The following is a 12819-nucleotide window of genomic DNA, read 5'->3' as shown; positions in this document are numbered from 1 at the left end:
GGCACACTCAGCTCGTACTGGCACACTCAGCTCATACTGACACACTCAGCTCATACTGACACACTCAGCTCGTACCGACACACCCACCCTGTACTGACACCCTCAACTCGTAATGACACACTCATCCCGTACTGACACACTCATCCTGTACTGACACACTCATCCTGTACTGACACACTCATCTACTCCATACTGACACACCCATCCTGTACTGACACACCCACTCCGTACTGACACACTCACCCAGTACTGACACACTCACCCCGTACTGACACACTCAGCTCGTACTGACACACCCATCCTGTACTGACACACCCACTCCGTACTGACACACTCATCTTGTACTGACACACCCACTCCGTACTGACATACTCATCTCGTACTGCCACACCCACCCCGTACTGACACACTCACATCGTACTAACACACCCACTCCATACTGACACACTCAGCTCGTACTGACACACTCATCTCATACTGACACACCTATCGCACACTGACACACTCACCCCGTACTGACACACCCATCTCATAATGACACACTCAGTTTGTACTGACACTCAGTTCATACTGACACACTCATCTCGTACTGACACACGCATCCTGTACTGACACACGCATCCTGTACTGACACATTCACCTTGTACTGACACACTCAGCTCATACTGACACACTCATCTCGTACAGACACACCCACCCCGTACTGACACGCCCATCCTGTACTGACACACTCCCCTCGTACTGACAGACCCACGCCACACTGACACACCCACCCCGTACTGACACACCCATCCCGTACTGACACACTCAGCTCGTACTGACACACCCATCCTGTACTGACACACCCACTCCGTACTGACACACCCACTCCGTAATGACACACTCATCTCACACTGACACACTCATCTCATACTGACACACTCACCTCATACTGACACACCCATCTCATACTGACACACCCGCCCCGTACTGACACACCCGCCCCGTACTGACACGCCCGCCCCGTACTGACACGCCCGCCCCGTACTGACACGCCCGCCCCGTACTGACACGCCCGCCCCGTACTGACACGCCCACCCCGTACTGACACGCCCACCCCGTACTGACACACTCATCTCACACTTTGACACACTCATCTCGTACTGACACACCCATCCCATACTGACACACTCACCTCATACTGACACACCCATCTCACACTGACACACCCACCTCGTACTGACACACCCACCTCGTACTAACACACTAATCTCGTACTGACACACTCATCTCGTACTGACATACCCATTCCATATTGACACACCCATCTCGCACTGACACACTCACCCCATACTGACACTCGCCCCATACTGACACACCCACCCTGTACTGACACACTCATCTCACACTGACACACTCATCTCGTACTGACACACCCACCCCGTACGGACACACTCACCCCGTACTGACACACTTATCTCATACTGACACACTCACCTCGTACTGACATACCCACCCCGTACTGACACACTCATCACACACTGACACACTCATCACACACTGACACACTCACCTCGTACTGACACACTCACCTCGTACTGACACACTCGCCCCATACTGACACATGCATCTCGCACGGACACACGCACCCCGTACTGACACACTCACCTCATACTGACACACTCATCTCGCACTGACATATTCACCCCGTATTGACACACTCGCCCCATACTGACACACTCACCTCCTACTGACACACTCACCTCCTACTGACACACTCACCTCCTACTGACACACCCACCCCATATGGACACACCCACCTCGTACTGACACACTCAGCACACACTGACACACTATCCCACACTGACCTCATACTGACACACACATCTTGTACTGACACTTATCTCGTACTGACACACCCACCCCGTACTGACACACTCGCCTCGCACGGACACACGCACCCTGTACTGACACACTCAACTCGCACTGACACACCCACCCCATACAGACACACCCACCCCATACTGACACACTCATCACACATTGACAAACTCATCTCGTACTGACACACTCATCTCATACTGACACACTCACCTCGTACTGACACACACATCTCGTACTGACACACTGATCTCGTACTGACACACTGATCTCGTACTGACACACCCATCCTGTACTGACACTCTCGCCCCATACTGACACACTCACCTCGTACTGACACACTCACCTCACACTGACACACCTATTGCACACTGACACACTCATCTCACACTGACACACTCAACTCATACTGACACACTTATCTTGTACTGACACACCCATCTTTTATTGACACTCCCATCTCGCACTGACACACCCACCCCGTACTGACACACCCACCCCGTACTGACACACCCATCTCACAATGACACTCCCATCTCGCACTGACACACTCAACTCGTACTGACACACTTATCTCGTACTGACACACTTATTTTGTACTGACATACCCATCTCATACTGACACACTCATCTCGCACTGACACACTCACCTCGCACTGACACTCACCCCGTACTGACACACTCACCTCGTACTGACACACTCACCTCGTACTGGCACACTCACCTCGTACTGGCACACTCACCTCGTACTGACACACTCACCTCGTACGGACACACTCATCTCGCACTGACACACTCACTTCATACTGACACACTCACCCCGTACTGACACGCCCATCTCATACTGACACACCCATTTAAGTAAAATTAAACAGAAGGAACAGAAAACACAGATTTCACTAGATTACAATAAAAGAATATTTGATTTCTCACTAGTTCTTTAAACCGACTTTAAAAGCAATAAATATCATGAAACACTGATAATTCCCTTAACTTAGAACTTGCATCTGTGAGAAAACGCTAGCCTCAGCTCGAAAGCTGCCTAGTGGAGCAGATATTCACTAACCCCGCTCGTGGGCTTTGAAATGGGACAAAAATAAAAAGATACAATAGAAAAGGTTGTCAATCGAAAATAGGATTCAACGGCAACAAGTTGTGGCCTGACAGGATTGCCTGGAACAATGTTTACACAAAGCAACTTTCATACAGAGCGAAGTCTGATTTGCCCTCAATGAACTGGCAATCAAAACTGATTATCTCGGGCTTGTTCTCACAGCCATGTCATTAAGTATTTTTTGTCATCTATGTGGACTTGGCAATGAACACAAATTAGATGGTCCACCTAAACTGAGGTGATTTACCCTCCTTTAAAGTGACCTTAACCTTAACACATGAAACAAGAAAAGTGTATTTCAGGGATCACAGGATGTTTCCAGCAAGGAGTTGGCCTGTTACCAACATTTTGGTGATGATCTTAAATTTATGCCCTCTAGTTACTGACTCACCAATTGGTGGAAATAGTTTTTTCCTGATTTACCTTATCAAAGCCACATGAATTATTGCTTTCCAATCATGACACCTTCATCACAAGACAGGATTATTCAAGCCAAAAAGAAGAGTGCAAGGTTGGCACCTGGGAGGCCAAGACAACACTCTCGAGCTGTGGCTCAGGACACCGCCAACAGCCAAGAACATCAACAGAGTGCTGGTACAATGAGGTGCACTCAACCATCAGGGTAATCATTGAATTCACAATGGGCCGTGACGTAATAAAGCTCACTACACACTTGGTTTGAGTATAAAGCAAGGCTTTAATCAACTTGTTTCAGAACATGGAGGTCTAGTTGTACTTCACTAGTTCCTTGTCTTACAAAATGTCCCTGGAAAGCTGGGGCCGACGCCCGAGTATTTATACTCCTTGGACGGCGCCACCAGCTGGCCGTCCAGCGTTATTTCACGAGGAGTTTCTTGATGAATGATGAGATTTATAACAGGCATCTTGAAGCAGCACTGCAAATACCTGGCCAGATCAGAGGGCCTTCTACAATATACACTCAAACCAAGGTCGGCAAGATCAGCACACTGTGTTCCACAAGTGTGACATCCAAAGTGGCATGGAGTAGATGGGGAAGGAAGCACCCACACTCAACGAATAAACCGGGCAAGAGGAAAATAAGGAACCAGACGAATTATCTTATTGAATCACTTTTGTAAACAGCTAGAAACATATGGGAGGCTCTCTTGGAAGAGGTATTTACCAAAGTGCCTCATCCACCCAATGAGTGACCTAGGTCAAGCCACAAATAGCATAACATGCCAAACCAAAAGATGGTCAACCACCAGGCACCAGCCCAGGCGCAGAGCTACATGAGCAAGTTACTGAGCCAGCAGAACTAAATCATTCACTAAACGGAGGAGGTGGAGAAGCTCTACTAGCTGAAGGGGATTTCGAAAAGGCTAGTGAGTAGTAGACATCTTAGACCCAAAGCTAAAAACAAACGGAGTTCATTCCTAGGAAACTAGCTTAGCTAGACTAAAGTGCTAGATATAAATGCTCGGTCTTGCATTTACAGGTGTTCGTATATATTATTCATGGCCATTCAATTCATAATCAGCAACTGTTTATTTGAATTATCATTATGCAATGCCAGGCTCAAATGTGGTTGTGTGTTGAAAATGGCTAGCGCGCATGAATGTTGCTCTGGATGGTCCTAAAGTTACGAGTTTTATTTTATTGCATTTTTGTTTGGCAACGCATCTTTAAAATGTCAGCTTCCCTTTGTCAAAAAAAGTAAGTAGATAGAAATAGGATCTATCTGTCGATTCCTCAGTTCTTGCTGGACTGTGAAGGTCATTCAGACAAAAGAGCTCCGCAAGCATGTGATTCATATTTCATGTGAACTCCTTACTTAATGATATGGTTTGAAACAACATTCTGTTACTGAAGGACATGAGAAGACTGGACTATTAACATTCACAGTGCCAGTTCACAGTACTTTGCCATTCCCCTCCCCCCCACCCCCCGCCAAGACATTGTTTTAATTCCAAGAGACCAGTCTAACTGTGGAGGAGGTTGGTGAGAGTTCTAATGAACTATGTTAGAAATCCCAGTTTTCTTGCCTAGTTTGATTTGCTTTATTTCATGGGGCCTGTTTTCTTGGCAACTCTTTGCCCCGACACTGGACAGGCACTGTGTTATAAATCTCATCATTCATCAAGAAACTACTCATGAAATAACGCTGAACGGCCAGCTGGTGGCGCCGTCCAAGGAGTATAAATACTCGGGCGTGGGCCCAGCTTCCAGGGACATTTTGTAAGACAAGGAACTAGTGAAGTACAACTAGACCTCCATGTTCTGAAACAAGTTGATTAAAGCCTTGCTTTATACTCAAACCAAGTGCGGAGTGAGTTTTATTACGTCACACTGCACACCCAAAGTGCACAGTACATGCTCTAGGCCAAGCTCCACCCAGTTTTGGTGGTCAGTGCCATCAGCATCGCCCAGTTCACAACATGCAGGCCCAATGGACCTTACACCGGGAATCGAAGCCAGAGAGAGGAGTAGGCGTGCCCTGAAGGCCTTCTGGCTGCTGTTGAAGAATGAAACCAGAAGGCCTCCAGTCCCAGCAAGTTAAAAAAATAGGCCAAATTGCTTTTCATCTGATCTGAGGAAGATGTCCCAACACAAGCCCCCACAGCAGCTGACTGACTCTGGATTGCCCAAAACAGGATACTGAAGGGGAGCCCCACCCCCCCCCACTTCCATATGTTGGCTCTGCACCATAAGGCCCCACATAAGAGATTAGCGGCAAAGTTAAGGCACATGGGATTGGGGGCAAGGTACTGACTTGGATAGAGAACTGGTTGGCGGACAGAAAGCAAAGAGTTGGAATAAACGGGTCGTTTTCCGAGTGGCAGGCAGTGACTAGTGGGGTACCGCAAGGATCGGTCCTAGGACCCCAGCTGTTCACTGTATATTAATGATCTGGACGAGGGAATTGGATGTAATATCTCCAAATTTGCAGACGACACAAAGCTGGGTAAGAGGGTAAGCTGTGAGGAGGATGTCGTGAAACTCCAGTACGATTTGGACAGGTTGGGTGATTGGGCAGAAACATGGCAAATGCACTATAATGTGGATAAATGTGAGGTTATCCACTTTGGTGGCAAAAACAGGAAGGCAGATTATTATTTGAATGGCAATAGATTGAGAGAAGGGGAAGTGCAAAGAGACCTGGGTGTTATTGTGCACCAGTCGCTGAAGGTAAGCATGCAGGTGCAGCAGGCGGTTAAGAAGGCAAATGGTATGTTGGCCTTCGTAGCGAGAGGATTTGAGTACAGGAACAAGGATGTCTTGCTACAGTTGTACAGGGCCTTGGTGAGACCGCACCTTGAGTATTGTGTGCAGTTTTGGTCACCTTACCTGAGGAAGGATGTTCTTGCCATGGAGGGAGTGCTGCGAAGATTCACAAGGCTGATACCTGGGATGGCAGGAATGACGTATGAGGAGAGATTGTGTCGATTGGGCTTATACTCACTGGAGTTTAGAAGATTGAGAGGGGATCTCATCGAAACCTATAAAATTCTGTCAGGTCTGGACAGACTAGATGCAGGAAGGATGTTTCTGATGGCTGGGGAGTCCAGAACCAGGGGTCATAGTCTAAGGATAAGGGGTAAGCCATTTAGGACTGAAATGAGGAGGAATTTCTTCACCCAGAGAGTGGTGAACCTGTCGAATTCTCTGCCACAGAGGGCGGTGGAGGCCAGTTCATTAAATATATTCAAGAAAGAGTTGGATATATTTCTTGAGGCTAAAGGGATCAAGGGATATGGTGAGAAGGCAGGGACCGGGTACTGAAATTGGATGATCAGCCATGATCTCATTGAATGGCGGAGCAGGCTCGAAGGGCCGAATGGCCTACTCCTGCTCCTATTTTCTATGTTTCTATGTTTCTCTAGATTCCTGGGGTAACGACCAAATGGAACTGGTCTATGCCCCCTTTTCCCTGAGCTTGACACTCAGGGAATGAACATTTCTCAGGGACAATGGTCAGAACAATCAGCCCCTATAATTTCACTTGATTTTGTAAATGGATGACAGGTTGAGTAGGATAGCCCAGATATAAATAGCTCCATCTCCCAGACGAATAACGTACTCTCTGAGATGCATAATATGCTAAATTAGCATGCAGTCCAGGATAAGGGGCGACATCATTACTGAAGGTAGCTGAAATAGAGACCTCATTACCCCAGGAACTGAGCAACACAAGAAACCAGATGTCCTGCAATCAGGCCTGCAGCCATTCAAGGGTTGCTGAGGGTGAAGGAGTCATCTGTTGATCCTGGGAATGGGGTATTGGATTTTTTCTAAGTATCGCAGACCAACTCCATGTTGATGGAATGGAAGCCTTTACGGTTGATGACACACATGACCTAAAATTACAGTAGATTATTGCTACCTCTGCATCTGTCGCTCTGCATCTCTGTGGAAAAGCTAATGCCCCCAGAAACTAGAATGATAAAACATTCCGTCCCATAGCTCTTTTCTATGGGAGATTGTCATCTTCTGAGAGTTAGGCATTTGTGTGCTCTCTCAGTTTATCTTGCTACTCAGCTGACGGGACAAGGACGGGCAGTGCAAGAGGACAATCCATGTTGTTCTGCTTTTACTGGGTTTGATAAAGGCTTTGTCCTCTCACTGCCATCTCTGACCTGGATATGGAGGTGACAAGTCTACAGACCCCTCAAGTGTCACCCACAAATCAACCCCTGGCGGGTACGGTAACATAGTGGTTACATTACTGGACTAGTAATCCAGAGGCCTGGACTAATGATCCAGAGACGTGAGTTCAAATCCCACCATGGCAGCTGGGGAATTTAAATTCACTTAAATAAATCTGGAATTAAAAAAAGCTAGTGTCAATAAACTACTGGATTGTTGTAAAAACTCATCTGGTTCACTAATGTCCTTTAGAGAACAGGGTACTTAGAAAATCATAATATGATTAGGCAGAGTCAACATGGTTTTATGAAAGGGAAATCGTGTTTGACAAATTTATTAGAGCTTTTTGAGGATGTAACTAGCAGGCGTGCAGGTACAGCAAGCAATTAGGAAGGCAAATGGCATGTTGGCCTTTACTACAATTGTACAGGGCTCTGGTGAGACCACACCTGGAGTACTGTGCACAATTTTGGTCTCCTTATTTAAGGAAGGATATACTTGCCTTGGAGGTGGTGCAACGAAGGTTCACTAGATTCATTCCTGGGATGAGAGGGTTGTCCTATGAGGAGAGATTGTGTAGAATGGGCCGATACTCCCTGGCGTTTAGAAGAATGAAAGGTGATCTCATTGAAACATATAAGATTCTGAGGGGGATTGACAGGGTAGATGCTGAGAGGTTGTTTCCCCTGACTGGAGAGTCTAGAACTAGGGGGCATAGTCTCAGGATAAGGGGTCGGCCATTTAAGACTAAGATGAGGAGAAATTTCTTCACTCAGAGGGTTGTGAATCTTTGGAATTCTCTGCCCCAAAGTACTGTGAATGCTGAGTCGTTGAGTATATTCAAGGCTGAGATATTTATATTTTTGGACTCCAGCGGAATTAAGGGATATGGGAATAGTGCAGGAAAGTGGAGTTGAGGTTGAAGATCAGCCATGATCTTATTGAATGGTGGAGCAGGTTTAAGGGGGCGTACGGCCAACTCCTGCTCCTAATTCTTATGTTCTTATGTTGTAGAAGGAAATCTGCCGTCCGAATCTGGTCTGGCCTATATGTGACTCCAGACCCACAACAATGTGGTTGACTCTTAACTGCCCTCTGTAATGGCCGAACAAGCCACTCAGTTGTACCAAACCGCTACAAAGAAGTATACTGCAGCGGTTCAAGAAGGCGGCTCACCACCACCTTCTCAAGGGCAATTAGGGATGGGCAATAAATGCTGGCCTTGCCAGCGATGCCCTCATACTGTAAATGAATAAAAAAGAAACACCCTTAATTGGTATTTCACCAATAGCTTCGGCAAATTATTTCCAGTGTCAGAAACTTGTAATCTTTGGGGTAGAGTTTCCGCTTTGGGCGCAATCGGGAAATTGCACCAACAATGCGCTTGAAATTGCGCTGGTTAAGTTACACTTCAAGTTTTTTAAAATATTTGTTCCTGCGATGTGGGCATCGCTGGCAAGGCCAGCATTTATTGCCCATCCCTAGTTGCCCTTGAGAAGGTGGTGGTGAGTCGCCTTCTTGAACCGCTGCAGTCCGTGTGGTGAAGGTACTCCCACAGTGCTGTTGGGGAGGGAGTTCCAGCGACGATGAAGGAACGGCCGATATACTTCCAACTCAGGATGGTGTGTGACTTGGAGGGGAACTTGGAGGTGGTGGTGTTCCCATGCGCCTGCTGCCCTTGTCCTTCTAGGTGGTAGAGGTCGCGGGTTTGGGAGATGCTGCCGAAGAAAACTTGGCGACTTGCTGCAGTGCATCTTGTAGATGGTACACACTGCAGCCACGGTACACCGGTGGTGGAGGGAGTGAATGTTTAAGGTGGTGAATGGGGTGCCAATCAAGCGGGATGCTTTGTCCTGGATGGTGTTGAGCTTCTTGAGTGTTGTTGGAACTGCACTCATCCAAGCAAGTGGAGAGTATTCCATCACACTCCTGACTTGTGCCTTGTAGATGGTGGAAAGGCTTTGGGGAGTCAGGAAATGAGTTACTCGCCACAGAATACTCAGCCTCTGACCTGCTCTTGTTGCCACAGTATTTATGTGGCTGGTCCAGTTACGTTTCTGGTCAATGGTAACCCCCAGGATGTTGATGGTGGGGGATTCAGCAATGGTAATGCCATTGAATGTCAAGGGGTGGTGGTTACACGGTCGCTTGTTGGAGATAGTCATTGCCTGGCACTTGTGTGGTGCGAATGTTACCTGGCACTTATCAGCCCAAGCCTGAATGTCGTCCAAGTCTTGCTGCATGCGGGCATGGACTGCTTCATTATCTGAGGAGCTGAACACTGCAATCATCAGCGAGCATCCCCACTTCTGAACTCATGATGGAGGGAAGGTCATTGATGAAGCAGCTGAAGATGGTTGGGCCCAGGACACTGCCCTGAGGAACTCCTGCAGTGATGTCCTGGGGCTGTGATGATTGACCTCCAATCACCACAACCATCTTCCTTTGTGCGAGGTATGACTCCAGCCAGTGGAGAGTTTTCCCCCGATTCCCATTGACTTCAGTTTTACTAGGGCTCCTTGATGACAAACTCAGTCAAATGCTGCCTCGATGTCAAGGGCAGTCACTCTCACCTCACCTCTGGAATTCAGCTCTTTTGTCCATGTTTGGACCAAGGCTGTAATGAGGTCTGGAGCCAAGTGGTCCTGGCGGAACCCAAACTGGGCATCCTTGGGCAGGTTATTGGTGAGTAAGTGCTGCTTGATAGCACTGTCGACGACACCTTCCATCACTTTGCTGATGATTGAGAGTAGACTGATGGGGTGGTAATTGGCCGGGTTGGATTTGTCCTGCTTTTTTTGTGGACAGGACATACCTGGGCAGTTTTCTACATTGTCGGATAGATGCCAGTGTTGTAGCTGTACTGGAACAGCTTGGCTAGAGGTGCGGCCAGTTCTGGAGCACAATTCTTCAGCACGACAGCCGGGATGTTGTCGGGGCCCATAGCCTTTGCTGTATCCAGTGCGCTCAGCCGTTTCTTGATATCACGTGGAGTGAATCAAATTGGCTGAAGACTGGCTTCTGTGGTGGTGGGAACCTCAGGAGGAGGCCGATATGGATCATCCACTCGGCACTTCTGGCTGAAGATGGTTGCACTAGAATTAATTTGCATAATCACAAACGTAAAATCTTCCATGAACCAGCGCTATCGGGCAGTGTTATAGAACATAATTGTTTTCCCCTTTCCATTAAAAAGTATTCCTGGGTGTATTGAACAGTGGTAACCTGGTGCAGTTTTATTAATACAGCTGAAAATGGATTTATCACAAAAATAAGCATTTTTAATAAGGATGTCCAGTCCACCACCCGTGAGTAACCAGATTTAAAAATCACTGAAAATGACTTTAAAAAAAATACTGAACCACGTAATAGTTTCATTGGTGTACACTAGTCAGTTTCTCAGTAAATTAAATCATTGCTGATGTGAATAAACTTTTAAAACGTGCCTGTGCGCCTAAGAAAATGGGCGCAATTTGAAAAGCCTTCCCGAACCAGTTCAATCAGCGGAATCTCTCAATTCCGACCGGGGGGGGGGGGGGCAGTTTTGTGGGCGGGGCCTGATCCGGGCCAATTGAATCCTGAACCGGCGCTAAAGATTGCGGCAAACACGACGCAAGAGGATTTGTGCGCAACTCACTTACGTTTGAAATTCCCCGATCTTTTGCGCTAGTTTGGCCGATTCTGCTCGGATCTCTACCACAGAAGGCAGTGGAGGCCAGTTCATTAAATATATTCAAGAAGGAGTTGGATATATTTCTTAAGGCTAAAGGGATCAAGGGATATGGGGAGAAGGCAGGGACAGGGTACTGAATTTGGATGATCAGCCATGATCTCATTGAATGGCGGAGCAGGCTCGAGGGGCCAAATGGCCTACTCCTGCTCCTATCTTCTATATTATGCTGATATAACTAGCGGAAACAACCAGAAACTCAACCCTTTTATTCCCAATGGGCAAACGTGATCCTGCAGCACAGCTACCGATGGTTATCACTCTGCTGTCACAAGCAGGTGCTCCCTACAGATTAAGATTTTATTTTAGAAAAAAATCTCAAACAAATGTACAAAAATTAGATTTTTTTGTTACATCAATACATTTTAGAACCCTTTGACAAAAGCTAAATTCTGAGGGAAAAAAGACTTGCATTTATATAGCGCCTTTCATGACTACCAGACTACCAGACGTCTCAAAGCGCTTTACAGCCAATGAAGTACTTTTGGAGTATAGTCACTGTTGTAATGTAGGAAACACGGCAGCCAATTTGTGCACAGCAAGCTCCCGCAAACAGCAGTGTGATAATGACCAGATAATCTGTTTTTGTTATGTTGATTGAGGGATAAATATTGGCCGGGACACCGGGGAGAACTCCCCTGCTCTTCTTCAAAATAGTGCCATGGGATCTTTTACGTCCACCTGGGAGAGCAGACGGGGCCTCGGTTTAATGTCTCGTCCGAAAGACGGCACCTCCAACAGTGCAGCACTCCCTCAGCACTGCACTGGGAGTGTCAGCCTAGCTTTATGTGCTCAATTCCCTGGAGTTGGATCAGGACACGCCTACATTCTATTATGTAACATAGAGATGTTCACACAGGAAGCCATTCTTGCCTTTACTGACTTAAGACCGCTCTCAGAGGCTGATTTGGCACCATCCCATTTCCCTGCTATCTCCCGGTGCCCTATTATAGTCTTGAACTCATTATCCAGTACCTTTCGGAATGCTGTGAATCAATTTACCACCCATCACCTCTTGTGGAAAAGCATCCATTCTGAGAACTGCACAAAAAAGCTCATTCCAATCGCCCCTCTATGTATCCAGTATTCATCTTGAGATCTTCAATTTACCCACAAATGGAATAATCTAGGTGAGCCTTGTTTATTCGGGTTATTCTTGGAACAGCTCTAACTGTTCATCAGAACCCCTCAGCTCAGGAATCATCCTGGGAAATCTGCATTCCACTTTCTCCAAGTCTGTTGCTCCAAGTACCTCCTGACGCAGGGAGAATGTGCGACCAACTGAGCCAACCTGTCACTTAAATACTTGACATTTAAAGACGATTTTTTAAACAAAAACAGTAACCTGGACATGCTCCATTTGTGGGAACGGATTGCGAACCCGGGCTAGATATTAACATTTAAGAAATTGATCAAGGAAAGCAGCGGTGCAGCTCGGAAAGAGAGAGGCAAAGAAAACAAACCAAAAAACCCCCCAGCAACATCCCAAGCAGTCAGAGTGAGCAGC

The 12819-nt window shown here is 47.0% G+C and overlaps 1 protein-coding gene across 6 annotated transcripts in view; it reads right to left on the bottom strand.

Annotated features, from left to right (window-relative positions):
* The window catches only part of c1qtnf12 (C1q and TNF related 12), a 106611-nt gene that overhangs the window by 92657 nt on the left and 1135 nt on the right, over positions 1-12819 (bottom strand). The gene's annotated exons all lie outside the window — the stretch shown is intronic.

The sequence above is a fragment of the Somniosus microcephalus genome, chromosome 25 (assembly GCF_052327205.1).
Source record: "Somniosus microcephalus isolate GS21.2 chromosome 25, FLI_Smic_1.0, whole genome shotgun sequence".
NCBI lineage: Eukaryota > Metazoa > Chordata > Chondrichthyes > Squaliformes > Somniosidae > Somniosus > Somniosus microcephalus.
This window is presented reverse-complemented; position numbering and strand designations above follow the sequence as displayed.